General features: G+C 45.0%; 1 long non-coding RNA gene across 1 annotated transcript; it reads left to right on the top strand.

Moving 5' to 3' along the window:
* Positions 1–12188: 12188 nt before the first annotated feature.
* LOC138259975 (uncharacterized) lies at positions 12189–19202 on the top strand. The gene is made up of 2 exons (XR_011198780.1): positions 12189–12502; positions 18103–19202. It is a non-coding gene; the product is annotated as an uncharacterized lncRNA (long non-coding RNA).
* The last annotated feature ends 7079 nt before the right edge of the window (positions 19203–26281 follow it).

The raw sequence follows: 26281 nt of genomic DNA on the forward strand, positions 1-26281 counted from the left end.
AGAAAATGTATTCAGAGGGATAGCTTCTGGATACTGGGTGGCATGGTCCACCAAAACCAGAACAAAACTTTTGTCCATGGCTGTCTTGGGATCCAGAGGCCCAATGATGTTAATGCCCACCCTCTCAAAGGGGGTGCTAATGACTGGGAAAGGTTGCAGGGGGGGCTCGCACTTCCCCACTGACTTGCCAGTCGCCTTGCAGGAAGGACAGGACCTACAGTACACATCTGAGGTTTCCTCATATGAGGCCAATAGAAGTGGGTCTCAAGCCTGTCATAGGTCTTGTCTTGCCCCAAATGACCCGCGAATGGCACATCATGAGGTGACCCAGTAGGAAGGTCCTGTAGTACTGGGGTACCACCAACTCACTTGTTGCACCAGTGTCAGGAGCCTTAGGCTCACTATACAGGAGACTATTCTCCCAGTAAATCAAATGTTTGCCAGAGGTGTTCCCAGCTGCCTGGGTCTCAGCCTGCTGCCAAAGACCCACAAGAGTAGGATATTCCCTATGCACCTTGTAGACCTCCTCCTTGGTGGTACCCGCTCCCTGCTGCCAGTTGGACAGGTCAAGCCGGTTCCTCACTTTGTCCACATCCGCCCCTGTAGGTACTGGGGTGTCCCCCTCAAGTTCAGTCTCCTCCCAGACCGTGGGTGTCTCAGGAGCATGTTTGCAGCACCCCTTACCCTTCCTATTTTTGGCAGGTACCTGGGCCATTCTTCCAGGCTCCAGGTCCTCCTGACTACCATCTCGGGCTGCCATGGACCTTGTGGTCAGGCACACTCATTCAGATGACCCTAACATCTCCAACTGTAACCTGAGCTCCACCTCCAGGTGGTATGCCCCAGGTCATTGCTAAGCAGACAAACCACAGGCATAGAAGGACTCACAGCTACCCTCAAGGAACCTGAGACTGCCCCCCGCCCATTCAAAGGGAACCAGAGTCATTGGGTAGTGGTTCCTACGGTTGTCAGCAGCAACAACTTGTTGACCCCAGCTGACACCTAACGGTTGTCATGCTGGAATCTATGTCTCTCAGTGCCTCCACCCTTTGCCCATTGATGATGACCCACAGACGGTAATTCAAAGTATTGTCAGGCATCGGGGCTCTCAGCACCATATCTTCCTCACCCAGAAACACCAGGCTAACCTCTGCTCTCTCCCCCAAACTATCTGGGGCAATCTCCTCCCCAAGCGCTACACTAGCCAACCCCGTGACTGCCCTCCGGTAGGAGACTATGCCCACTTGAAACACTTGGCATCTCCCTTGAATTGCCATTCCTGCTGACAATCAAAGCATCTCGGGCATGCCTTCTCTGCAGACCTACTGTCATGGAACTATTTATTTTTCTTCCTAGTAGGGGGATGGGAGCCCTGACTTGAAGGACATTTTTTGGGCCCTTTGAAAAACTCCTTGGTTTTCATATTGCCCCCCCCCTCTTCTGATAAATACCCTGCCAAACCTTGTGGTGATCTCCCCCAGATACCTTCGTATGGAGCCTTGTGCTGACCCAGAGGTACGCCTCCGTAGCAAGCTCTCTGAAGTAACACAGCTTACTGTCTACAAGCTGTTGGGAAAGATCTGGAAAACAAAGACTGAACATGTGCTCTTCTGCAATCAAATTATACAGCCCTTGGCAATCCTTTACATCATTGCCCCTCACCCAACCATTCAGTTCCTTGCAAAAGGAATCTACACAATCCACCAAGGTCTGTTGGGATAGCTTCTGACTGTCGCTGAACTTCTGTCTGTACTTCTCTGGGGTCAAGCCAAACTTCCTTCATGGGGGAATACCTCATCCTGTCACACCACTCAAAGGCCAGTAGAGTGTCCTTCCCTTACTATGGATATACCTCCACAGACTAGCTCCCCAATTCTCCTTGTAGACCCTGTGCATCTGTAAAGCAATTGTTTAAGACTAAAACCGTATGTCTATGTCATCGCTGACCACAAAGTCAGACATCAAACCCTTGGGTATGCGATCCCTCCTGTCGGAGGACACTGCAGAATTACTGCCACCAATGGACTTTACTTGCATAGCTTTCATGTCCAGTTCCTTTAGGCTCCTCTCATGAGCCAACCGCTTCAGAGCAATACTCCTCTCCATGGGCAGTTTCTTTTTCTTCTCTTTCCATAGGTAGCCTTTTCTCCTCCAAGGCCTTCTCTTTCTCCCATTTGAGCTTGGCCGGCTCCAATTTCAACTTTATCTCCTCCTTCCTGTCCTCTAGCACGTCCAGCTCCACTGCAGTCAAGCCTTTGGGTGATATACTGGTCCTTACTCCAGGCAGGACTTTGTGCCTTTTCCCACAGGCAGTCTCATATTCTCCAGTGAATCCTGGTCCAGCTCTTTATCCTCATCCAGTATCTTATTCTCCTCCTCTGGGATTACAGTTGCTGCATCATAAGCTTCTATCCAAGCCCTCAGCACCTTTTGCAGCTCCACCTTCCTAGTGAAGCCTTTTGTAGAAAACTCAAACCCCTTGTAGAAATCCTTGAGCTGGACTACAGTGTAACTCCCCAGTTTGGCCAGCTCAAAATCCACTTTCACAGTTGCAGATGTAGACCCTTCTGTCAGAAACATTTATTTTAGGGAAAAGCAAAAAGGCCACTCAGGGAGGATAGAAAGATTACAAAAATGCCAATCAGAGATGACAGGAAAAAATAGTCAATCAGAAAGAATTGGCTTGAATTGGTCATAAGGATGGAGTAGTAATGTACACCAAATTACTGTAAGGTACTACACAAACACAATTCCTATTCACACCACTATTCACCAGTCTTAGAAATTGGGTTTCTGGTTGGCAGAGCAATGCACCCTGAACAAGCAAGAACCACAATCCTAGTCAGGGTAAGTTAGATACATGCCATAACTTAACCTGTGCTCGCCCTTTTGTAGCTTGGCAAAGAGCAGGCAGGCTTAACTTAGGAGGCAATGTGTAAAGTATGTATGCAACACTTAAAACAGAAAACCAGTGAAAGCACTACAAAAAATACAATGCACCAGTTAGAAAAACAGTGCTAACTTAAATGAACAAGAGAAGACCAAAATGACAAAAATCCAATAAGTAGGAGTTGAGATATAATTTTTTTAAGAAATAAAAAATTCGCAAAAATAAAGCACCAACCAGGGCTATCTGGTAGCACTAGATCGGGTGAAATCTGAAAAGTCAGGGCAAAACGCTAAGGAGCGAGGCCTTGATCCAAGGATCAACCATGTCCTGCTGAAAAAGTACCTTGTTGCGCTGTTGACAGAGCACGATGCGTGAAGCACAGGAGGCAATGCATATGCATTGGGGCCAATCCTGTTGGATGTGGACAATGTGTCATTACAAGCTGTGCAATCCGAGATGTGATGGTACCTTAGCGATGTACGCGATGTGTCATCGTGCAAACAAGCAGCCAGCAATGTATTTGTCCTCAGCAGCAGCTGCGATGCGCTGAGGGAAGATGTGCTGGTTCCAACTGGTGCATCAATGGCAAAGCATGAATTTTACAGTTGCAGCACTTTATACCCACTTCCAAGGGCCCAGGAGTAGATTGACACCACTTGAAGTCTTTGACATCTCTGAGACATCAAAACAGGAGGCAAGCTAGCAAGCTCATGGAGACACTTTGGTTATGGGGATGTAGAGATGCAGGTCCAGTCCTTCTCACTTCCAGGCAAGTAGGCACAGACCTTCACACTGAGCTATAGGGGTTAGATTCCAGCTGCACTCATTTTCCTTTTTTTTTGTCATTAAAAAAAATTGTACTTTTTTAATATATTAAATACATTTTTTTTGTTAAATCTAATAAAAATATCACTTTCTAGGTGTATGAGATATTGAAGCCTAAACAAATCTCTCTTTCTCTTTCACTTTGTTTCTCTCTTTCTGTCTCTCTTTCAATTTCTCACACACCCACTCAGACACTCACGCACCCAGTCACAGACCAACTGACACCCTCATGCAGCCACTCCGAGACCACGCACAGACTGACGCACTCACTAAAACACTGATGTATGCACTCTCACACCCAGACAGACAATCTGACAGCCATTCTCACCCTCAGATACACCCTCTCACATCTATTCTCACACCTAGAGAATCTGCGGGTAACTCCTGCCTTGCACGGAGAAAGGGCTGTGCGCAGCGTAGGTTTGGGTGGTTGGGGAGTGTTGGCTGCAGGGTCTGGCTGCAGGCCAGGTCTTGCGGGCAACCTCCTATGCAAATGGGGGAAGGACGTGCACGGTTATGTGCTTATAGGGGTTGGCTCCAGGGCCAGCCGGAGGCCAGCCCCTGTGGCCATCCACCACCTTGCTGCAGTGGTTGAATTAACGTATAGTAATTAAAATTACTATTCATTAAATAAACCATAGAAAGTCACTGAAAAAAATTAAGGTTACAGGTAAGTTATATTTAGGAAATAGAATTTAAAAAGCCTTAGAAATTCACTAAAAAAACAAAGGTTAGATGGACGTTATAGTTGGGGTCAGAATTTAATCCTACAACAAGTAGATATTCAGCAGTTATAGGTACCTTAGCTAACTATAACTGGCGCTCCTGTAATGCACTGACCTCACATATTACATCACTCATGACATGGTCAGTGACATCACTCATGACAACTCATATTACATCACTGATTACATCATTCACACAAACACCCACTCATTTGCTGATACAAACTCTTGAGTACCCACACACACACACACATCTATTCACATACTTATTCAGAGGTGCATAAGATTAGTGATATACAGACATTCATTCAGTCAAACAGCCACTGACACAACCACTCACTCACCCATACACTGCTAAATGAGGTATTCACAGACTCATACAGTTACTTACACACCCACTCATACACCCACTGACACACCCACTCATACTCACGCTGCCCATTAATGGATCACTATTCTGGTGACACAACCAGTTAATCAGCTGGAGAAACACTGACACACGCACACACTCACTCATACAGTCGCTGACACAGTCACTGACTCCTTACAGTCACTTACATATGCAATCACTCAACTATACAACTATTCACACACCAAATCACTCACATGAACAGACACTTACATACCCACTCAGTCACCCATACAGCCATTCACACAGCCACTCACTGACCAACACAAGTTCTCACACATCCACTCACTATCCTATATAAAAATTGACTCACCCACTCAATTTACGATACAGCTACTCATACACCCACTGACTCTCGCATCCAGTCACTGACACAGCCACTTAGTTATACTTACAGCCATACAGTAAGAGACTCACCAGTCACTCACCAAAACAGTGACACCCTTTCACTTACCCAGACAACCACTCTGACACCCACTCACTCACACATGCAGCCACCCACAGACCCACTCACTAAATGAAATGCAGCTGCTCACACAGACACTTGCTCACCTATACAGAAACTGAAGCATCCACTCAGTCTCCCATACAGCAAATGATTCAACCACTCATTCACCCATAGACACACTCACACACCCATTCACACATAGATACATCCACTTACACTCACTGGAGGATGTCATCAATGATATCATATGAGATGTTATCAGTGATGTCACTGACCATGTCATGAGTTATGTAATATGTGAGGTCATAAGCAGTGCGTTGCAGGAGCACCAGTTATAGTTAGCTGAGGTACCTATGACTGCTGAATTTCTACGGTTTTGTATGAGTAAATTCATAACCTAACTATAACGTCCATGTAACCTCTGGGTCTTTGCCAATTATATTAAATGCAGATGATGCTGTTTTACTGGTAGAACAGGCAATGCTCTAAAAGAGGTTCTTGATGGATTTGTCTCTTATCAATAAAAGGTTCCTCGGTAGGAAATTTAACAAAACTTTTGCTTTGGTCAATGGTGAAAGAAAATGTCAAATTGGGAGGTTTTATATGAAGGGCGTTTTTTAGAGAAGGTCACGGCCTTTTCTAGTTTGGGACAGGCCCTAAATATTCGACCTTCCTGGAAGGAGCTGGTAAGACTTAAGCAAAAGTCCTTTGCACAATCTTTTTCAGCTGTTTTTTTTTTTTATTTTGCACGGAAAATAGAAATAAGCACATAGCATATAGCATATAGATAGCAATCTAAATGCCTGCTGTGGTGTTGGTGTATGGGGCTACAATAATCCTAGTCCTCTACAGATTGAAAAAAATATTTTTTGTCTGTTCCTCAGTCTTGCACACACACTGTTCTTATCATGAGGAGATTAGGGTACTTACTTGATAGACAAAATCTACCTTGCGCCCCTCTTAGTATGGGATTTCTAACTGGTGTAATCTGCAAACCATTTTAAATAGGCAGATCATTAAAGATCTATTATCCATGGAGCTGTATAGTAGGTCAATATGGCTTCGACATATCAACTCTCTCTGCATACAGCTAGCTAGAGTAGATTTGTTTGAGTCACCTGAGACTATCACCAAAAGGGGCAAGTTATTGGCTAAGACCGCTTTTTTCCAGCTAAGAAGTCAGGAGAGTGAAATCTCTGAGTTGACTAGACCTACAGTCAAATTGTATATTTTGGTTAAAACGACTCCTAAAATAGAATAATATGTTCTTAACATCTTTGACTCATGGGGCCAACATTTGTTGTTACGGTTTTGGCTAGAAGCTGTGCAGTATTACCTACCTTTGGACCGAAGACCTAATGACAGTATCTGCTTTTGTCACTGCAACAATGTATCTCTACAATGCACTTTATGCTTTTCTAAAAATTTTATGTTACCGTGTAAGATGTTCTTTAAACGTATAATGCTGATGTTGTACAATGTGAACCTGAACTTTTATATTTACGGATGTACGTTCGCTTCTTCCCAGTATGTTTTGCTGTGAGTTGATATATAGCTACTGCTGCTGGAATCCGGAAAAATATTGGTTCGTAAATTATGTTGGATTTTATATTTTACAATGCACTTTGCACTCTATGCCTTTCTGCAAATTTTTATGAGTTAAAGTGTAAAAAGCTTTTTATACCTCTAAAATGCTAAATGTGCGCAATGCAACCCTGCTCTTTTACATTTAAAGAGACCGTTTTCCCGTTTAGTACTTTCTGTTGGGAGTCGATTCTTAGCAGCTGCTACTGGGATTTGGAAAAAAAATAATTTTTTTAGGTGTAATTTTTGATGGATGGTTTATTTTATTTGCATGTTTTTTGGTTGTTGGAACGGAATAAAGATGCATTGAATTGGCGTTTATGAACGAGATCTACTTTTGTGGAGTAAAGTTAGTAAAAATACTGGCAAAATGGGTTTTGTGTAATATACTTACTTTTACACAAATGATCAGCATTTTGTGAACCAAATTGAGCTATACCAAACATGCAGTGAATACTAATAACTGTTTATCTTGTGTTACTATGTAAATTATTGAATACATACTAGTTGACACCCAGTTGAAAAATGCACATAGGGTTCTGGGGGAGTGAGTGACAGAAGTATATGAGGCTCTGCCTTAGTTTCTGGACTAGATGGGCTGTTTTTGGTACAGGGAGGTCCGTTTTAAAGGAGGGGAAGGCAGGGACAAGTAGAGAGAAAGTGGCCAGAGAGGGAGAAGAGAGCAGATACTAACCTAATTTAACACATGGAGTGGGCATGTGGGCAGGGCTAAGTGCATGGTTTGAAGACAAGCATTTAATTTGAGGTTTTCTGGGTGTGTAACTATGCACAATAATGCAGCATCAGGTCTGCTGTCTGTAAAATATTCTTTTTGCCTATGCATGTACAAAAGGGTAACTTTAAAAATGACTTTCAAATTTTGCGTGTGGGATTTGCCTCTGCACACATGACACATGAAAGACATTTGTATTTTTACATTATGCACAATTATTGATACTGTGGGCAATTTGTGAAAGAAACCTGCATAATGCTAAACTTTCTAATTAGGAGGTTGGCAGATCTTACGAGCATCAAAACACAAAAGAGAGTGGCGGGAGTCCTGCCGCCCCACACGTACTCCCAAAGCAAAAAATACAAATCCATAAACCACTGGAAGTGTGAGGTCGGAAAGGAGGGTGCAGCTGGATTAGTGCGTCCTCAGATACTCGTACCAGTTAGGTGTAGATAAATACTAGATGGAGGTGTGCGTGAAAGAATAACTATGGTTGTGTCTCAGAAGAGGGAGTTCCCTTTACGGACTAGGTGGTCTCACACACATTATAGTGTCATGCTTCATCATTTGACCACCTAGCCCCACCCAGGTAAGATAGCACTACCTGGGCGGACTCAACCTCGTTGTTAAAGGAACAGTCGAGGGAGTGCTGAAATAAATCTTACTGGATAAATAACAGGGATCCAGATGAGGTTAGGAATAAGAATACCGTACGTATCACCAGTACTGGTTGGGTATTTTTAATACAGGTGTACGCAGGTAGGGTTAAAATGGAATGGGGACTCCAATTTCCTGATTGTAGTTTATTAATTTATCCTTTAGACCTACCATAATATGAACCACCTGTTCAGGTAGGCCTCTTTCCCTTCTCCTTACACCTAGCGAGCATGCCTATTAGCTGCCCTATCTAGGGGATCCTAGACCCTGACGAATGCCCCTGACTTTCCAGCACTTAGAGAGGGCAGAAACATGTTAGTCCTTGTTTTTTAGACTCTACAAGACATTAATACTCAACTGAGTCCCCAGGCCGTGCCAGACTCGGGAGCTCAGAACTGCTAGGATGTCCACTAGCTTTCACTTTCCTTGTTCCTTGTTGGCCTCTGGCCTCAAGCCGAAGCCATAGGTACTGGCGCAGTTATGCACAAAGGCTTGAGCATGGACACTGAGGCTCATCCCCACAGATGTGTACGGAAGGGGCAGGGGAATGCGCCATTGAAAGCTGCGTAGCACAGGACCAGCTGCTTTGAAGATTGACGCTGTGAGGTATTTACGGATGACAATAAAACTATCTGAAAAAATTATGTTTTCCATTTGAAACAGGTTTTAAAATTGCATCCATAGCCTGTATAATGGTTCATGGACCAGCATTTAAATGAGAGCTGCAGACAGGTGGCTGTATTAGAACAGATTGAATTACATCGCTCCAAACTTCTTACAGGGCTCGCGTTCAAATAATTAACCTCTTAAATGTTCTGCTAGAGTAGCAAGAAGGCCAAGCGAAATCTCCGAAATTTCCGAAAGACTCCCTTTGTGATGCGTTGCTGAATGGTTTCCACACACACTTCCTTTGCATTCCTCCAGCCCTCTCCCCGCTCCGCTGCTGTCCCTCCCTTTCGACCCACGAAACACCTCTTTCCAGTGACCATTTAATCTCACCCCTTGCCTTTTATCTGTCTCACATGTCTAAACCTTTCCCATATTTATTTCTTCTTTCTTCCCCTCACTTCTTGCACCTGTTTTTGCTCTCAATATATTTGCCCCTTCTTCTCCTCTGCCTAGTCAGTCTTACTCTCCCTTGTCTTATCACTCCCTCTTCTGTTGCTCTCTTTCTACACTCAGTTCTCTTTCTTCGTTCTCTTCCTCGCCTTTCGAGAGTTTCTTTCATCTCTTGTTGCAATCTTTGCCTCTCACTACCCCTTCTTTCTATATCATTCTGCCCCGCCCTCTCATCCCTTTCTCTGTCTTGAACTGGAGCAGTTGACAGGCTTCTACTCCATTTGACCAAAATGCCAGGTAAGACAAAGCACTAGTTGTGTGCAGTGCTGATCTTTCTACCCAGGTGTACTCAGTATTGGTGGCAATGCCAATGGATCCTTGGAGTGCCAAGGGCCCACCGCACATCAGTGTTGGTTGTCTCTTGCTACCCAATCAGAGGATAGCAGACTCCATTTTCTTTTTTTATTTAAGGACTATGGCATAATTGGTATGTCACAGAACAAAAATTTGGATACGCCTTATAAAGGGACCGTGGGTTTGTGAGGAGCATCTGTTCACATTTAACTGCAAATACGAAACCCAGCCAATCCACTGAACATATCCACGATATATTTTTTATTTGTCAAATGTTCCAAATTTGAAGTGGTTGTTAAATTAATATAATTGCACAGATGCTGCAATGCACACACTTTATATGTCCACTGAAGACCAGTGTATGCAAATGCTGGAAATATTCCTCCATTAAAATATCTCACCTCCTCTGTATAGCAGAAATGTCCCAGATTACCTCAGAAAGACAGACAACCCCCTATTCTCAGATATAAACAAAGTGGTACGCAAGCAAAATAAACCCAGACTAATAAAAGCACAGATAAATACATGCAGAGGTATTCATACACACAAATGTTCATAATGTTGCCACACAAAATAGCACAGATGTATGTATTTTATTTGCGCAGTCTGCAATCATACAATTTGATATTGATGGTGCCCCAGGTGCAGTTGCACCTGATTCACCATTGATTGATACACACAGTTCTCATCTTGAGTATCATCTTGAGTATCTGAAGGCTTTCTTTTGTGGTATCTTTTGTTCTACTGCTATGAAGGATTCTGACTCGAGAGACCAATCATTAGGAGATAACAGCAGGAATTTGGGGCAGTCCATAAGTCTGTCGTCATGCCACCTTGCAGTTGTCAGAATCTGAGAGCTTGATTAGAAGATAGCGCTTTATAAGTAAGTTAGTCCAAAGGCCACCTCAGGCGCTTGGCTGATCTCTTGGAAGGCTAAGGCTGCAACGTCTGTTTGTCTGTGAACGGATGGGCCCACGTAACCCCCTTCTTCTTCAGAGTACATCTGTCTAGAAGGGTCTTGCTGTCATGCAGGTGCAGACGTCTGAAGTCAGACACTCCACCAGCAGATGCGGCTCTTAAAATGCCACATGAGCAGCCTGCTCCAAATCACAGGTGATATGCCAGAAGAGACCAGGACAGGCAGATAGATTATGCACACAACAGCCTGCATATTCTGACTCAGCATAACATACTCAGCAAATGGGAAGTGGCGTGTAATCAGCAAGATGGCGATGCAAGCTATGGTTAACCGCGTGCACATGCTATTCGATCATACTAGCGCGTGAAGACACTGCTCTGTGTTTGCTGATTGCAGCACAAGCTCTGCTCCCCCCTAATGACCCTCAACTTTTTGAAAAGGTGCACCATCAAGCCTGGGATTGCACAGCATCTGGCGCATGTGCTTTCATTTTTTTTTCAAAGAGGTTGACACCCTTATGCTTTTCTAAAGCATAGTGAGCTATGCAGTGGGAAGGCTGCTCCAAAGAACAATGACCTACTAGGTGAGGGCTACTTCTCAGGAAATATAACACAAAAGAATCAACACAAACAGCAGAATGATAGCAGCAGGATTTTCCAGATGCTACTTGGAATATCTTCTAAGGGAGAATAATGTAGTTAATCACATATTCACTAGTTCATCTACCGCTACCTTTATCTCAGTGACTTAACTGCCCCTCCCGAGATCTATTTGTTGCATACATGTCACTCATGCCTTTCATTTCCATGTTCTGTGAGAGCTGAAAGCTAGTTTTTGTTTGCCCTGCTAGATCTGTTCTGTACGAAATGCAAGATTGCACGTTTTGCCATCTGTGTGAGAGGGAAGATTGGCTTGCTACTGCTGCCAAAAACTGCTTGCTACCACTGCCGTAATGGTGCTGGTAGTGAGGAAGGAAATGCTTTGGTTTTAGGGGTGTTGTTTGGGGTCTCAAGGCCTATGAACTCTTGCTTACCACACCCAGTCATCGGCAAGTGCAGCTTAGCATGGCTTGTTTCAAAGTGCGGCCTACGAGTACAGTGACTCACCATGTGAAACATGCTGCAAGTGCCAACAGACTTGACAATAGCACTTTTCAAGGTATTCGTGGATTGGGCCTTGGGGAAATTTACCCCATAGTCCCACAAGCCTCCCTTCTAAGGCTGGTGAGCATGTCCTTTGAAGCAGTATTGTTTCACAATATTTGTGCGACATATATTCTTGGGAAAGGCACGAGACCCCACAGTGGCTATATTTGAGCACCAAAATGTCTCAGTGGAAAAAAGAAGTAGGATCCTCTGCTAAGCCCTCCTGCTTTTAATCTTGTTGCATGAGACATCTGTAAACACATTTTAGTGCACCACAAGCAATTGGGCAAAGTGCCCCCCCCCCCCAAAGTGGGGGTGCGTGGCCCGTTAGGAGACGGGGCCTCCGAGGCCTAATGCTCTCCTTACGCACCGGAGGTGCACAGGGCTGGCCGGGGCTTCCGCCCCCACCCCTCACGAGGTGTGGGGGCAGACGTGCTTTGAGGGGTGTATGTTGCGGCTCCGTGGGCTGCCGGCCGGATCCGGCCGCCGCAAACCGGTGGGGGGCTATTTAATATTTAAGAGCCCCCACAAGAAGGTTCGTCCTTCTTTTTGTTTGCGACGGCCGGGTTCGTGCGGAGCCCGCAATTGTCGGCACTCCCTTTTTTGGATGATTTCTTCCTTTGGAGAATCTCCGTTGGTCGGTTGCTGAAGCTGTTAAGGCGGTCGGGGATCCGGAGCCGAAGTCGGAGCCAGGAAGGAGGTGCCAGTGAAGCGCGTGCGGTGTTCGGGATTCATTTGAATCAAGGAGGAATTTGTAAGTATCACGCGCTGCAGTTCTGCGCGTTCGATGTGTGCCGCGGGTATTGAGGGGCATCTCTAGTTTGAGTTAACTGTCCCGGAAGGCTGTTTTCTAATGGTAATGTAGCCCCGTGCTTGGCCGCAATTTTGTGAGTTCAATTCTGTGTGTGCGAGGCGCGCCACGTTTTCGAGATGATTTTAATTTTATTTAGTTGTTACGCCAGGCTATGGGTATTTAACCCCTGTTTGAATCAAGGAAGAATTTGTAAGTATCGCGCGTTGCAGTTCTGCGCGCTCGATGCGGGCTGCGGGTATCGAGGGGCGCCTCTAGATTGAGTTAACTGACCTGCAAGGCTGTTTTCTAATGGTAATTTATCCCCGTGCTTGGCCGCAATTTTTGAGTTCAATTCTGTGCGTGCGAGGCGCGCCGAGTTTTCAAGGAGCTTTTATTCGTAAGGGGAGTGTGTGGCACTTTGATTGTTTGCGAGTGACGCCACGCCCTTGTGCCCGCCTGGGCATCGAGGGGGGAGCACTGTGCAGTAGCAGAGCTGTGTTTCTTGAGCCTGGGGTCGCGATCGCAATCCTCTCGGCCAGATCAGAAGGTTGTGTGTTTAAATCACGTTGGGGTCAAAAAGTTGTTCTTTCCTAAACAATTATAAAGGTGCACAGGATTTGGTAATATAGGGGGTCATTCTGACCCTGCCAACGACCGCGGAAGCACCGCCAACAGGCTGGCGGTGCTTCCATGGGCATTCTGACCGCGGCGGTACAGCCGCGGTCAGAAACGGTAAACCAGCGGTGTCCCGCCGGTTTCCCGCCGGTTTCCCGCTGCCCCAGGGAATCCTCCACGGCGGCGCTGCAAGCAGCGCCGCCATGGGGATTCCGACCCCCTTCCCGCCAGCCTGGTTCTGGCGGTTTTCACCGCCAGAACCTGGCTGGCGGGAATGGGTGTTGTGGGGCCCCCTAACAGGGCCCCACATAGATTTTCGCAGACACTGAAAATCGCGACGGGTGCAACTGCACCCGTCGCACCCCTTCCACTCCGCCGGCTCCATTCGGAGCCGGCATCCTTGTGGAAGGGGGTTTCCCGCTGGGCGGGCTTCTGGCGGTCGCCCGCCAGCCCAGCGGGAAACTCAGAATGATTGCCGCGGTCATTTGACCGCGGTGCGGTCATTCGGCGGCTCCCGCCGGGCGTGCGGTTACCGCCGCCGGAGGGAGTCAGAATGACCCCCATAATGTTTATGCTTCCAGAAGAGCATTGTTTTAATACACATCACAGCTTATAGTGCGCAACCTAATTGCCATCCAAGTATGAATGCACATTTATCAAGTAAATAAATGTAAAAATATACCATTTGAACTTAATCTTTTACAGGAAGCAAACAACTCATAACGCAGTATTCATTCATATGTGACTGTACGCTATATGGCTATATGTTAAGGCTAGTGCCTTTGTTGTCCTGTTAATTAACAGAGCTATATATCATTTGATTTGCAGGGTCATCATCATCACCTTTCCAAAAAAAAAAAAAAAACTCAAAAATTTTTTTAACTTCACCGTTGGGTGGCTTTTTGTTAGTACATTGCACCATGCCACCTAGCAAGGCAATCACTGCGAAGAGGTAAGGGTGGGACCCAGAGTTGTCCCAGTTATTAAAAATGGTTTTGGAGAAGTTAGGGAATGATGACACGGACAGTAGTGACATGGCATCTGATAATGAAGTTAGTGGGGAAAAGTCCAGCCGTCCACAGCGGTCCCATGTAGCCCCTCGCGCCGCGTTTCACCCAGTTAAGGGTAGGAAGAATGGGAAGACAGCAGCTCCCGCTCCCCCTAGTCAGGTTTAATCTGCAGTGGTCAGTCCTCCGACGCTGGTTGCCCCTACTGTGGTTCCGGTCCCCGTGGTAGCTACTCCACCCGCGCAGCAGGGCCCAAGTGTAGGCACAACCGTAGCACCGGCTATAGGAGTAGAGGAGGTCTTAGCGAATATTCGTAAATCGTTGGCTTCCTTGTCACCCGCAGGGCAGTCAGGGGCCCCTCCAGCCCCCCTACCTGTGGTGCCGTTGCCTGCGGCCCCGCCTTTGCCTCCCCCTACATCCCAGGCACGGGAGCAACAGGCGCAGGTACATAACTCGTCCAGGCAGGCCTTATTAGAGGTATCCAGACTATTAGCCAGCATTAACGGCCCTGCCAGCAGCACACCCCCGCCCAAAACTCCCTGGGTTGCTAATGATTCCTTGCAAAATTCAGTATTGGAACTGAAACACCAAGTGAACGCGTTGGCGGAAGTGCTTCCCTCAAAGACATCCCAGGCGTCATCAAACAGTCCGCGTGTCACCCCGACACCGTCCACTGTAGTTAATGCAACCCCTGTACTTTCAAATGTGTTGCCCAGTATCAGCAAAAATCCAGTCCAGGATAATTCTGCAAAGGAAGGGTCAACTGATGCATTACTATCAAGACCAGGTAATCTGGCAGCACACGTTAGTACAGAGGTAAAAGAAAAAATTTGGAAAGGGGATTTTGTGGACATATTTTCATTAATTAGGGCAAGGAGAAGGGAGGTGGATGCTAAAGATAAGGATGCTAAGCCTTCCTCCTCTGGGGACAGGAAGCCAAAAGTAGAGGAGAACATTACAAACTGGTTATTTGGTTTTAATGTATTCATGACGGTATTGTTAGAAAAGAAAATCAGAGTTGGGTACCTCATTGATTTACTATGCAAACACGATATTGAAGGCTCAGCACACCTATTGGGAGGTCTGCCTGGTTGGAATATGATAGGGACTTCCGCTGGGCTAAAGTGGAAGATCCTTCCATTGGTTGGGATCAGACAGAAGTTAATGTTTGGTTGGAGCGAGTTAATAACAAAGTCCCTGGGAGGCAGCCCTTTCGTTCGCAATTCTCAGGTGAAAAGAAGGGATCCTGTTGGGCATTCAACAGAAAGGTGTGTTCGCGCCCCGCTAGGTCCTGCAAGTTCAGGCATAACTGTTCCTTTTGTGGACACCCTTCCGACCCAGAATTTAAATGCATCAAGAAATCTAAAGAAAGAGGTAGAGATGCAATTAAGACCTCTAACTGAACCCCCCTTGCCATCCCCTATCAAGTGGGTTTCCTTGCTCCCATGGTTACGGGCTTACCCCGTTTCTGATACTGCAAAGACACTTCTTCAAGGTTTTTCTTCTGGTTTTAGGATCCCAGCATTTAATGTTCCACCGATGAATCACTGCAAAAACATAGTCTCCGCACCACGGAACCCACGCGTGGCGGCCAAGAACTTAGCAATAGAATGTGCGCTGGGTAGGCTAGCGGGCCCCTTTCTGGGCCCCCCCGGTAGGCTTTGTTTCTTCCCCATTGGGTGTGGTTCCTAAGAGGGAACCAGGGCAGTTCAGACTGATTCATAATTTATCTGCCCCTCGGGGGCATCAGTAAATGATGCCATTGATCCTCAGCTATGCTCTGTTCATTATGCATCCGTTGACAACGCCTTAGAAAAGGTCAGGGCTTTAGGCCATGGGGCTCTGTTAGCAAAAACCGCCATTGAGTCAGCCTTTAGACTTCTTCCTGTCCACCCAGAGGACTACCACCTACTGGGTTTCCAATTTCAGGGGAAGTATTTCTATGTTAAATGCATGCCCATGGGTTGTAGTATATCATGCAGTTACTTTGAGCAGTTCAGCACATTTCTTCAATGGGTTTTTTCACTTCGCACTGGGCACTGCGACGTCATTCATTACTTGGATGATTTCTTAGTTTTGGGCCCTCCTAGGTCTGCAAAATGCGGGTGGGCACTCCAGGCATTGATCACAATGTTTGAAGAATTCGGGGTCCCTTTGTCCCCTGACAAAACTACCGGTCCCTCTACTTGCATTACCTTCTTGGGAATTGAAATTGATTCCATGGCAGGGGAGTGTCGCTTACTGCAGGATAAGCTACAGGTGTTCAAGGAGTCCATTCACACAATGCTATTGCATAAAAAAGTTACCCTCCACCAGCTTCAGGTGCTGGTGGGTCAGCTGAATTTTGCACCTAGGATCATTCCCTGGCCCGACCTCTTTTCTAGATCTATTGCTCGGTCAATGGCCGGGCTAACAGAAAAACATCACCACACACAGTTGTCTTTGGAGGTCATGGAGGATTTAAGGTTGTGGGAGGTTTTTCTGCGAGATTTCAACAGGGCTGTCATTTGGCCTCACCAGGCGATTTCCAGCCCTGCACTGGGCCTGTACACTGACTCTGCGGGTAGCTTGGGTTTTGGTGCAATATTGGGTCCCCTGTGGTGCAGGGCAGATTAGCCCGCAGAATGGGTTAGGTGTGGTTGGACAAAGAACATAGCCTTTTTTGAAATTATTCCCCATTGTCGTGGCAGTCAATATATGGGCGAAGGAATTGAAAAATAGAGTTGTAATCTTTTGGTCCGACAACATGGCGGTAGTTTAAGTCATTAATCGCCAACGGGCTACTTGTCCTCTGGTCCTACGCCTGTTAAAGAGTTTAATTTTGTCTTGTTTGCAACACATTACCTACAGGTCTAAGCATGTGCCAGGGGTTCATAATAACGCTGCTGACGCCCTATCTCGCTCATTAATGCAGGACTTTCTGCGGTACCATTGCCCGGGCAATGGAGAAGATGACGGAGTTCCCAGAATCTCTGTGGGAAAGTGGTGCCCCACCCACACAGATTTAGTAGCAACATCTCTAGCGGCACGTACTAGGAGGGCATATGAGAATTATTTCTACCATTACAGGCGGTTTTTACATGTGCAGCATATTTCTGAGGTATTCTCCGAGGCAGCAGTCTGCGCATTTCTACAGCATTTAAAAACCATGGGACGCCCGGTGTCTTGTGCTAAGGCTTACCTGTCTGCGATATGCTTCTTCGCTAGGATCAAGAACATGGAGGCACCCCTGAACTCTTTTATTATAAAACAGGCCATTGCGTTTTGGGCCAGGACGGCCCAGGTTAGCGCTGATTCTAGGCGTCAATGTATCTGCCCCCCTGCTGGAGAGTATTCTGCGCGCACTCCCATCCGTCTGCTCCTCCAAGGCTGAGTCAGCACTTTTTTCAGGGCATTTTCTGTAGCTTTTTACGGGGCTTTCCGCATCAACGAACTGGTAGGCTCCTCCAGGGGTGACCATGCGGGAGGGTTGCAGAGGGAAGACGTGTCATTCAGTGCTGGCTTTATAATAATAGTCCTGCGGAAATCTAAAACGGATCAGGTCAAAAGAGGAGCGTGCATCACACTTAGTGCCGCAATCGGCTCCCCCCTTTGCCCTGTGACTCTGACGAATACTTACCTCTCAGCCCGCCCTCCGTCGGACTCCTCTGCCTTGTTCATCCATTCTAACGGGGACTGCCTCTCGCGCTACCAATTCTTAGAGGTGTTCAAGTTAGCGCTGAGGGCAATAGGGATTGACCAAAAAGGGTACTCCTCCCATTCCTTTCGTTTTGGGGCAGCAACACTGGTGGCCACCGTGGGCCTGTCGGCATCCGCGGTAAAAGGAATCAGGCGTTGGTCATCGGAGTGCTATAGGCGAGACATTCGGCCCGAACTGAACATGATGTCAGCATGTTATTCTGTATGTGACCTCCTCACGCTCTTTTCTTTTCGTTTCAGTGCAATGTCTCAGCATGTGGTTTGGGTTTTGGTGCATTCTTTTGTTCGACGGGCGGCATACCGGGTGCAACAGCTCCATGGGTCGAATCCGGCGATGGTGCAAGGCATGGCTTTCTTTTGGTGTAGAATTGAAGATGTGGGAATCACCCAACTCCAACGATTGGTCAATGTAGCAAAGGGTTTTGGGGGGCTCCAGTCCCCGGATCTTATCATCATCCACTTAGAAGGCAACGACCTGGTGCAGTTGGGTCGAAAGGCACTAAGAGCAACAATATTCCTGGAGATCATAAAGTTAGCGAAACAATTCCCAAAGGCAGGAATTGCCTGGTCCCATATGGTTCCTCGACGCAAATGGGGAGAGGGGTTCAAATCTAGGACAATCAATGTTTCAGTACGCCGTATCAACGCCGAGATGGCCAGACATTGCCCGGGCCCAGGAAGGTTATGTAACATCCCCCACAAACTCTTAAAAGGCCCACACACGTTTCACAAAGACCAGGTGCATCTGTCAGATGCGGGTACTGATCAATTCATCCATGACATGTGGTATTTTGCTCGTAGTCTTTTTAAAGGTGGGGAGGGCGAAGGACCTTTTGGGCCCTGGTCGCCCTTGTGGCGGAAATTGAGATATAAAAGTGACTAGAAATACAGGGGGGTCCCCATGGTTGGGGCCCCGGGAGGACACCAGGGATAGAATCCGGAAGTTCTGAGCCAACCTGCGGACGCACACACCAGATCAAGGGGTAAGGGAGTTCAGATCGCTTGGGGGGGCCATGGGGTGCCCAGCTCTTGGCCGCCCGGTACACCCCGAGTATGATTGGTGTTTGGAGGGGGCGCGGAACCCAGGGCGTAAGGACAAGGAACGGTGTAGTCAGGGTAACCGCCCCTCCTAGGGATACAGGTGAGATATGGGTCACCTGTGTGGTCCAATGGTGGTTCAGGACAGGAAGGGATCCTGTCAGAAAAAGATTTATGGTCACTAATTAACAGGACTTGTATTTATTGTAAATATTTATGCAACGTTCTTTTATGCTTGACTTATGACTATGTTTGCTATAAAGAAGTTAATTGGTGTTTAAATAAAAACCACTTCCAACAAATTAAGCTTGTCGGTCTGTGTATAGCTGGCGGGGGGAGTGTGGGCTACCTGGAGGCCGCCGGATCCTGTTAATATATGTTTACCAAAGGCAGAATATAAATGTCTGCATAAGTGACATGACCACACATAAGCTAGGAAGCCTTTAACTAGGAGGTTGTACAATCAGTGAGCAGTAGTACACTTAAATGCTTCCCAGTGCAAGGTATGGACCGAACAAGGAAGCATATGACATACGGTAGGCACATGTTCATTGTGTATGAATGGAGGGTAATTCCATAGAAGGACTGACCTTTTCTAAGGAGAGTTTTGTACTTCTTATAAGTTTGTTTGTTTAGTGTGTTACTACTTTTCCTGTGTATGTGAGGGAATCATGTGATATTCCTTCTGCTACTGCCACCTGCCTTAACTTATTATTTGCATTAGGGCAGGATGAGCTGCTGGTGCCCATGCTATACCTTTATTGTGTTGTGAAGCTAGGTGTAAAATGTTCCACTAGACAAAAGAGAAAATAAGTCACATTACCAATGTTTGCTTTAAAGCATGATATAAGTGAGTGAACGCTTACAAAAGTGTGTTAACAAAGCTTACTTTTGGTCTTACACATGAAACAGTTTTTGAAATGGAGTAGATGATTTTCTATAATTTGAAAACATAGCTGACAAGTGGCTCCACGTCACATATAACACCTTCTGCCAATTCGGGCATTTTAGCCAGGGCCACTTGAATCATGTGCCAAATGAGAACCATATTATGGGGGTTGACTAAATTATATGGCAAGAAAAAGCAAATTATGCTGCACAATGTGGCACTTTTTGTGATGGCAATATTTTATTATTTTGTCATTTTTTTAAATGGCAACACTGGAAAAGATTTCACTTTATTAGTACCAGTCTAACAACCAAGTACAACAATAAGAAAACTGAGTAGTGATCAGTCAGCCTTTGTGAAGTGCCTTCTAGTGCCAAGGAAAATGTGTTGTAATGTTTTAGTAACTTTTGATCCGTTAGAAATAGAAACATATTTTTTTTTTATATTCTACAGACACAATAAATATGCATCAAATCAATAATTATGCAGGAAATGCCACAGCCACAGAATCACATAATTCCAGTGACCCTGATTTTAGCCAACAACACTTTGTATACTGGTGTCTGAGCCAATGTTGAAACTGTTAAATGTAAAACTATAAGCCCCATGATACCAAAAGCTGTTGCTGAGTGTATCCTTTGTAATGATTTCAAAGTGCAGAGTTGTGGGGAGCAAAATAAAAAGTAGTTCCTGGCTTTCTCTCTTTTTTTCTTGTAGGCAGAGGTTAATAGCCAAGTGGCCGAGAAGGCAGAAGTGGCCATTTAGATGCAAATGCCAACATCTCACTGCTAATGGGTTAACATTAACACTCACTGGAAAACAAAAGCTCATTGTTATTTCCCAGAACAATGAGAGAAGCAGCAGTCAGACATGACCAAATACACAGAGTAAAAATAATAACCTGTCACCCCCTCTTTCCAATCACATCCTCAGCCTAGGAGTTGGTGCGATTCAGGAGATGCTTTTAACACCACCTGAAGCGTCCTGCAATAAACAAGTGCAGCACGCACTGTGGTGCTGCTGCCCGACCACACCCTGCAGCCCGCCAATCAGGTGACCTATGGATCAGTCAGGGCCCAGGAGGAGTTAACTGCTGGGCAGTTGTGAGTGCCAGTGCTGTCTCCGTCTAGGCAGAAGCTCTGCTTCTCCAGAAAAGAAAACAACAAAGTGTCAGTACTCAGTACCAGTAAGTACCGGCCCATTTAAAGCACTGGTGAGGAGAGAATGAGAAAGAGAGAATGGATGGAAAGAGAGATCTTGCACAAGGAGACAAAGGGAGCAGGGATGGATTGAGCATTTTTGCCGGGGCTCCTTTTGGTTCCTTTGTCGCCCTGCTGGGTTCCTTTATTTATTTGTACAGCGAAGAGAACAAGGAAGGCGTCTTGGATTTAGGAACGAAACATAGGAAACCGTTGTGGTCACTGCTAAATATCGCCAGCACCCTCTGACCTTCTGCTTGGGGGAAACAGCGAGACATCTGTCACTGTCGATGGTTGCAGGATGAGAACAGAACAGCCTCCATAATGAGCAGCGGGAGACATCAGATCTTTCAATATGTAGCAACCGACTGAAAACATTCCGGTTTCCAGAGATTTATGAATGCCAATTAAGAAGGACGTGGGGAAGTTTTAAATGTGTTGACAATTATGTTTTCAATTTGTGCATGTTCCTTCTTTGTGGCTTGTTTCATGGAGGTGGCTATAAAAATGTTACCCATGTGTTAGAAAGAACTTTCTGTTTTTATACAACTTTTAAATACATATGTAATAGGAAATGCTAGTCAATATTTATGAATCCGAAGGATTACAGTCTGTTTTTGTTGAGTTGTACATTTATGCTAGCTCTTTACATACACTCCCCTAACTCCATTTTCCCGTGGTGTTGTCAGTTGTGCTTGATCAATTTTCTGAATGGGCTTTATTTCACTGAACTCATGGGGTCTGTGAAAGAAACAAGCCTCATACAAGAAGCACAAGTGTGGCAAATGTGCAATGCCTATTCCACAGGAAAGTGGTAAGGGTGTGTTGTGGTGGTGCATTTTGGCGCACTCATGTGGTAGAGCACTGTCATTTACAGACAGCACCTTTTCAGTTAAAATGGGCATTACATTTCCATTGACATGTATATTTAGTGCATTTGGTTTAATTTGTTAGAAATATGTACAGCAAAAACAAATATGTGTGGAAACAGCGTGACTATCAGTGACTATTTATCACTTGTGCATCACCAAGAAAAGTTTATTGTATTTTTTTTGCACATATTAAAATCTTAGTTTCCATCAGACTTCAGAATTACAAAAAAGTAATTTAGTTCTGCTTTCCTAATTGCTGATGTAATTATAAATATATGTATAGTTTATTTCCCATATTTAAATGTGGTGTGGTAGAAAACAACTGACATGTTGCAGCCTTTCCATTCTTATCCTGTACCCACCCCAGCAGCATTGTAACCTAAATCACTTTTACAAAATCCTCTCACTTTGCTGTCAGAGAAATAAAAAGAATGCCAATTTGTCAGAAGCTATAGCCAGGTATTTGACCTTATCTTTGAACTCACAGCATATGAGAGGATACACTCAAAATTGAAAGGCATCTTTATTCCTCATTCACCTTCTGATCGCCAGCATGATTATTTCTGATGGTGCTGCAGCAACCCAGTGGCGGTTGTTAACAACTGAAAATGGTGAGGCAGTCAAAGACAGATCGGGTTGGAGAGGTTTATAGTTCCCATGTCTGGCTGCCTGTCACAAGACAGCCGGACAAAGTTCCATAGCTTTTAACCTTACGTACACACCACACCGCCCTGCTGCTGTTACACAGCAGTAATGGCCAAGCGCAGCCCTGACACTCAGCTCGGGGTGGAGCGTGAAAAAGAAAATGGTAATAATATGACGTTATTAGCATTTTATTTTTCGTCTCTGTAGCACCTTATTTAGTGGGGTGATTCTCCTCCACCCTAATGGAGGAAGTACAGCTGCCTAGCACTCCTACTTCCAGCATCTATGGGTGCTGTGATTCCAGGAGCTCAGACAAATTTATGTGTTTGTGAGTTGTTAATGGCTGCTCTATTTTCTATTTGTCAAGGTTGGGCAAGGGCATAGCAAGGATGTCATGGGTCCTGATACAAGCAAGGAAATGTCACTATCCACAGCTCCCAGTTGGTTTGTAAAATACAGTCACGTTTGGGATTTTGTAGCCCTCCTCAGGCCAAGGGCCTTCGTACCAATATTAATAGCTGCGCCCCCTGTGTCAAGATCACTTCTTCTGCAACCCAAGTAATCGAATATTGTATAAAATAATTGCAATCATCGTAAATGTAAAACAGAAAAATAAGACCTGTGTATAACCTTCTAATTTAATATAAATGCACACACTGTGACACTCAGTATGACTGAAAGCTTAATCCAGCTCGACACAGGGTGATTTACCAAAATTCGACTTGATGTACGCAGTATCGAAATGCTAATATTAGTCGTTCCGACTATTGGAACAACAACATTTTCTTTAAAACTTCTCTCCTGTCATAGATATTTAAAAGAGGTAGAGAAAATAAATTTTGTTAAAAGTGCCAGGTAAAATTTTGGCAACAGGGAAAAGCTCTGTTTTTTCCCTGTGTTTAAGCAGGGCTTCAAGACATCACAGCATCTTAAAATTCCGTTGTTGTAAGAAGATTTGTTTTAAAAACATTTGTCTTTCTGTCTTCACCCCTGGGCAGCATCATAAAAGATGAAGGATTGATTCCCTTCTATAATTACAAAGTCTACAGTTATGAATATCATTAGTTTGATTTTGCCACAGTGATCTGAATTGTTTTATCGGGAATAGCATAAAAAGTATTCAGATGATTTTCTGTGTACATCGGTTATTTAAAGATTTCTTCGGATGGTATTAAGTTGCAAATGTTTTATATGATTTGACAAACATGTATAGATTATTTATAGGTGGCAACATTTGCAGCGCAAGAGAATTGCATCAACTGGGACTTAACAGTAAATATTAAAACAACTTTTGTCAGGTTGATAGACCAAATATTTTCCACTTCTAAACCCCATATACAGGTGTAAGTTCTTGGCCCAGGGGGTTGGCATGTTGACTGTTTTCCTGTATTACTGAATTTGAAATAGCTTTCAAATTACCTTGGCGTGCATGTTAAATCAAAACACACTGTTTAATAAAGGCTGCTTTTCAGGATAAGTCTTGCTTGACTGACTTCAAATCGAATGTGTGACCTGTAAGTACTCTGTGGTAAATGACTGATTCTCCTAAAGACATTACACTGCAGCAGGTCCATGGTTGGTGCCCCTTTGGCCAACAAAGCTTGTTTTCTATAGGTGAGCACAGGTAAGTCTTTAATGGAAATAAGGTTCCCAACAGCTTGTGTGGAAGGACTTTGTAACTTTGTGTAAGATCTATAAAGTGCAATGGTTAGGGCAACACTTTTGTTTTCAGAGTGGATATGTTATATCTTGTTGAACACCTATAAATTAAGTAAATGTGACAAGTAGTTGTAAGCAGATGGCCAGTTCACTGCAGAAGAGGCCAGTTGCCAGAACTTTTTTGTGTTGTTTTCGTGCCTACCACAACCCATTATATAGGTTTTAGATTGGTTGATGAACAGTTTATTAGATCTATTTTAGTTATGTAGCTCACACAAAGTGTTCTGAATGCCTATTCGAATTTGGTCTAAGGTAAACACTTCATCTGCCTTTTATAGCATTTGTATCTTTTGAAGCCTAAATCCTGGTGGGAATGGCCTGGCCTTTAGAAGAGCTGAGTCAATGTCAGCCATGTAAAGTCTGAACAGTACTGGGTTTACAACACATCCTTGTTTAGGTCCTCTGCTGGTATTTATGCATTTTGAAACTCTGGTCCATTTGCCAACCTTGACTCTTACTCAGATATCTGAATAATGCGAGATTACAGCTATCAACAAAGCTGCCAGTATACCCCACTCTATGTATATGACAAGCAACCCCATTAAATGCAGCTGTATAATCAAAAAAACATGCAAACAAAGGTGCTTCCTGAGAGTGTACTGCTATGTGGGTCATGAAGGCTTTGGCAGCATTTGTATCAGTACTAGTTAACCCTAAATCCAGTTTGATACATGGGAATCACCTGTTTGTGCTCTGTCCCCTATTCCAGCCGCCCTATTAAGATTCTGGCATAAACCTTGGCATCAATTTCTGTTAGACTTCTCATCCTTAGTGTGGTCTCCCTTAACTTTTTGCCTCTGTTTCCCAGGTTGTTGATATGTGCTGGACTCTGATTTTGCTGTTTTTGTTATTCTGGGCACTTTACCACTGATAACCAGTGCTAAAGTGCAAGTGTTCCTATACAAAATATGTGTGTAATTGGTTTATCCATGATTGGCATATTTGATTTACTATTAAGTCCCTAGTAAAGTTCAATTGAGGTGCCCGGGGTCTGTAAACCAAATGCTACTAGTGGGCCTGCAGCACTGGTTGTGACACCCACCTAAGTAGCTCTATAATCATGTCTCAGACCTGCCACTGCAGTGTCTGTGTGTGCAGCTTTTAACTGTAAATTCAACTTTGGAAGTGTACCCACTTGCCATGCCTAACCCTTCCCTTTTCTTACATGTAAGGCACCCCTAAGGTAGGCCCTAGTTAGCCCCAAGGGAAGAGTGCAGTGTATGGTTAAGATAGGACATATAGTAATGTGTTTTATATGTCCTGATAGTGAAATATTGCTAAATTTGTCTTTACTGTTGCAAGGCCTGTCCCTCTCATAGGTTAACATAGGGGCTACCTTTAAATATGATTAAAGTGTTGATTCCCTCTGGGAGCAGATAGAAATATGGAGTTTGTGGTCTCTGAGCTCACAATTTAAAAATATATATTTTAGTAAAGTTGATTTTAAGATTGTGTGTTTGAAAATGCCACTTTTAGAAAGTGAGCATCTTCTTGCTTAAACCATTTCTGTGACTTTGCCTGTTTGTGGATTCCCTGTCTGGGTCAGTTTGACAGCTGGGCTGGTTGCACCTCTCACTAGACAGTGACACAAAGGGAGCTGGGGTGTAGTCTGTATTTCCTGATGAGCCATCTGTGCTAGGAGGGTGGGGAGGAGTGGTCACTCATACCTGAAAGGGCTGTGCCTGCCCTCACAGAATGCAGTCTCCAACCCCCTGGTGTGTGTCTGGGGCCTGGCCTGGGCCAGGCAGGATTTCACAATCAAGAGAGACTTTCCTTTGAAGTAGGCCTACTTCGAAGGGCAAAATGGGTATAAGAAGGGCACCCAAAACCACAGACTTTAGAACACTTCTGGAAACCAAGAGGAACCTCTGCCTGGAGAAGAGCTGAAGAGCTGAGGACGAAGAGCTGCCCTTCCTGTGACTGTGCTTTGTGGAGCTATCCTGCAGTTGCTGCTTCTGCCTGTGCTAGAGGACAAAGACTGTTCTTTGTGTTGCCTTCCTTCTTGCGAAGAACTCTCCAAGGGCTTGATTTAGAGCTTGCCTCCTGTTGTTTGAAGT

This window comes from Pleurodeles waltl, chromosome 9 (genome assembly GCF_031143425.1).
Source record: "Pleurodeles waltl isolate 20211129_DDA chromosome 9, aPleWal1.hap1.20221129, whole genome shotgun sequence".
Lineage (NCBI taxonomy): Eukaryota > Metazoa > Chordata > Amphibia > Caudata > Salamandridae > Pleurodeles > Pleurodeles waltl.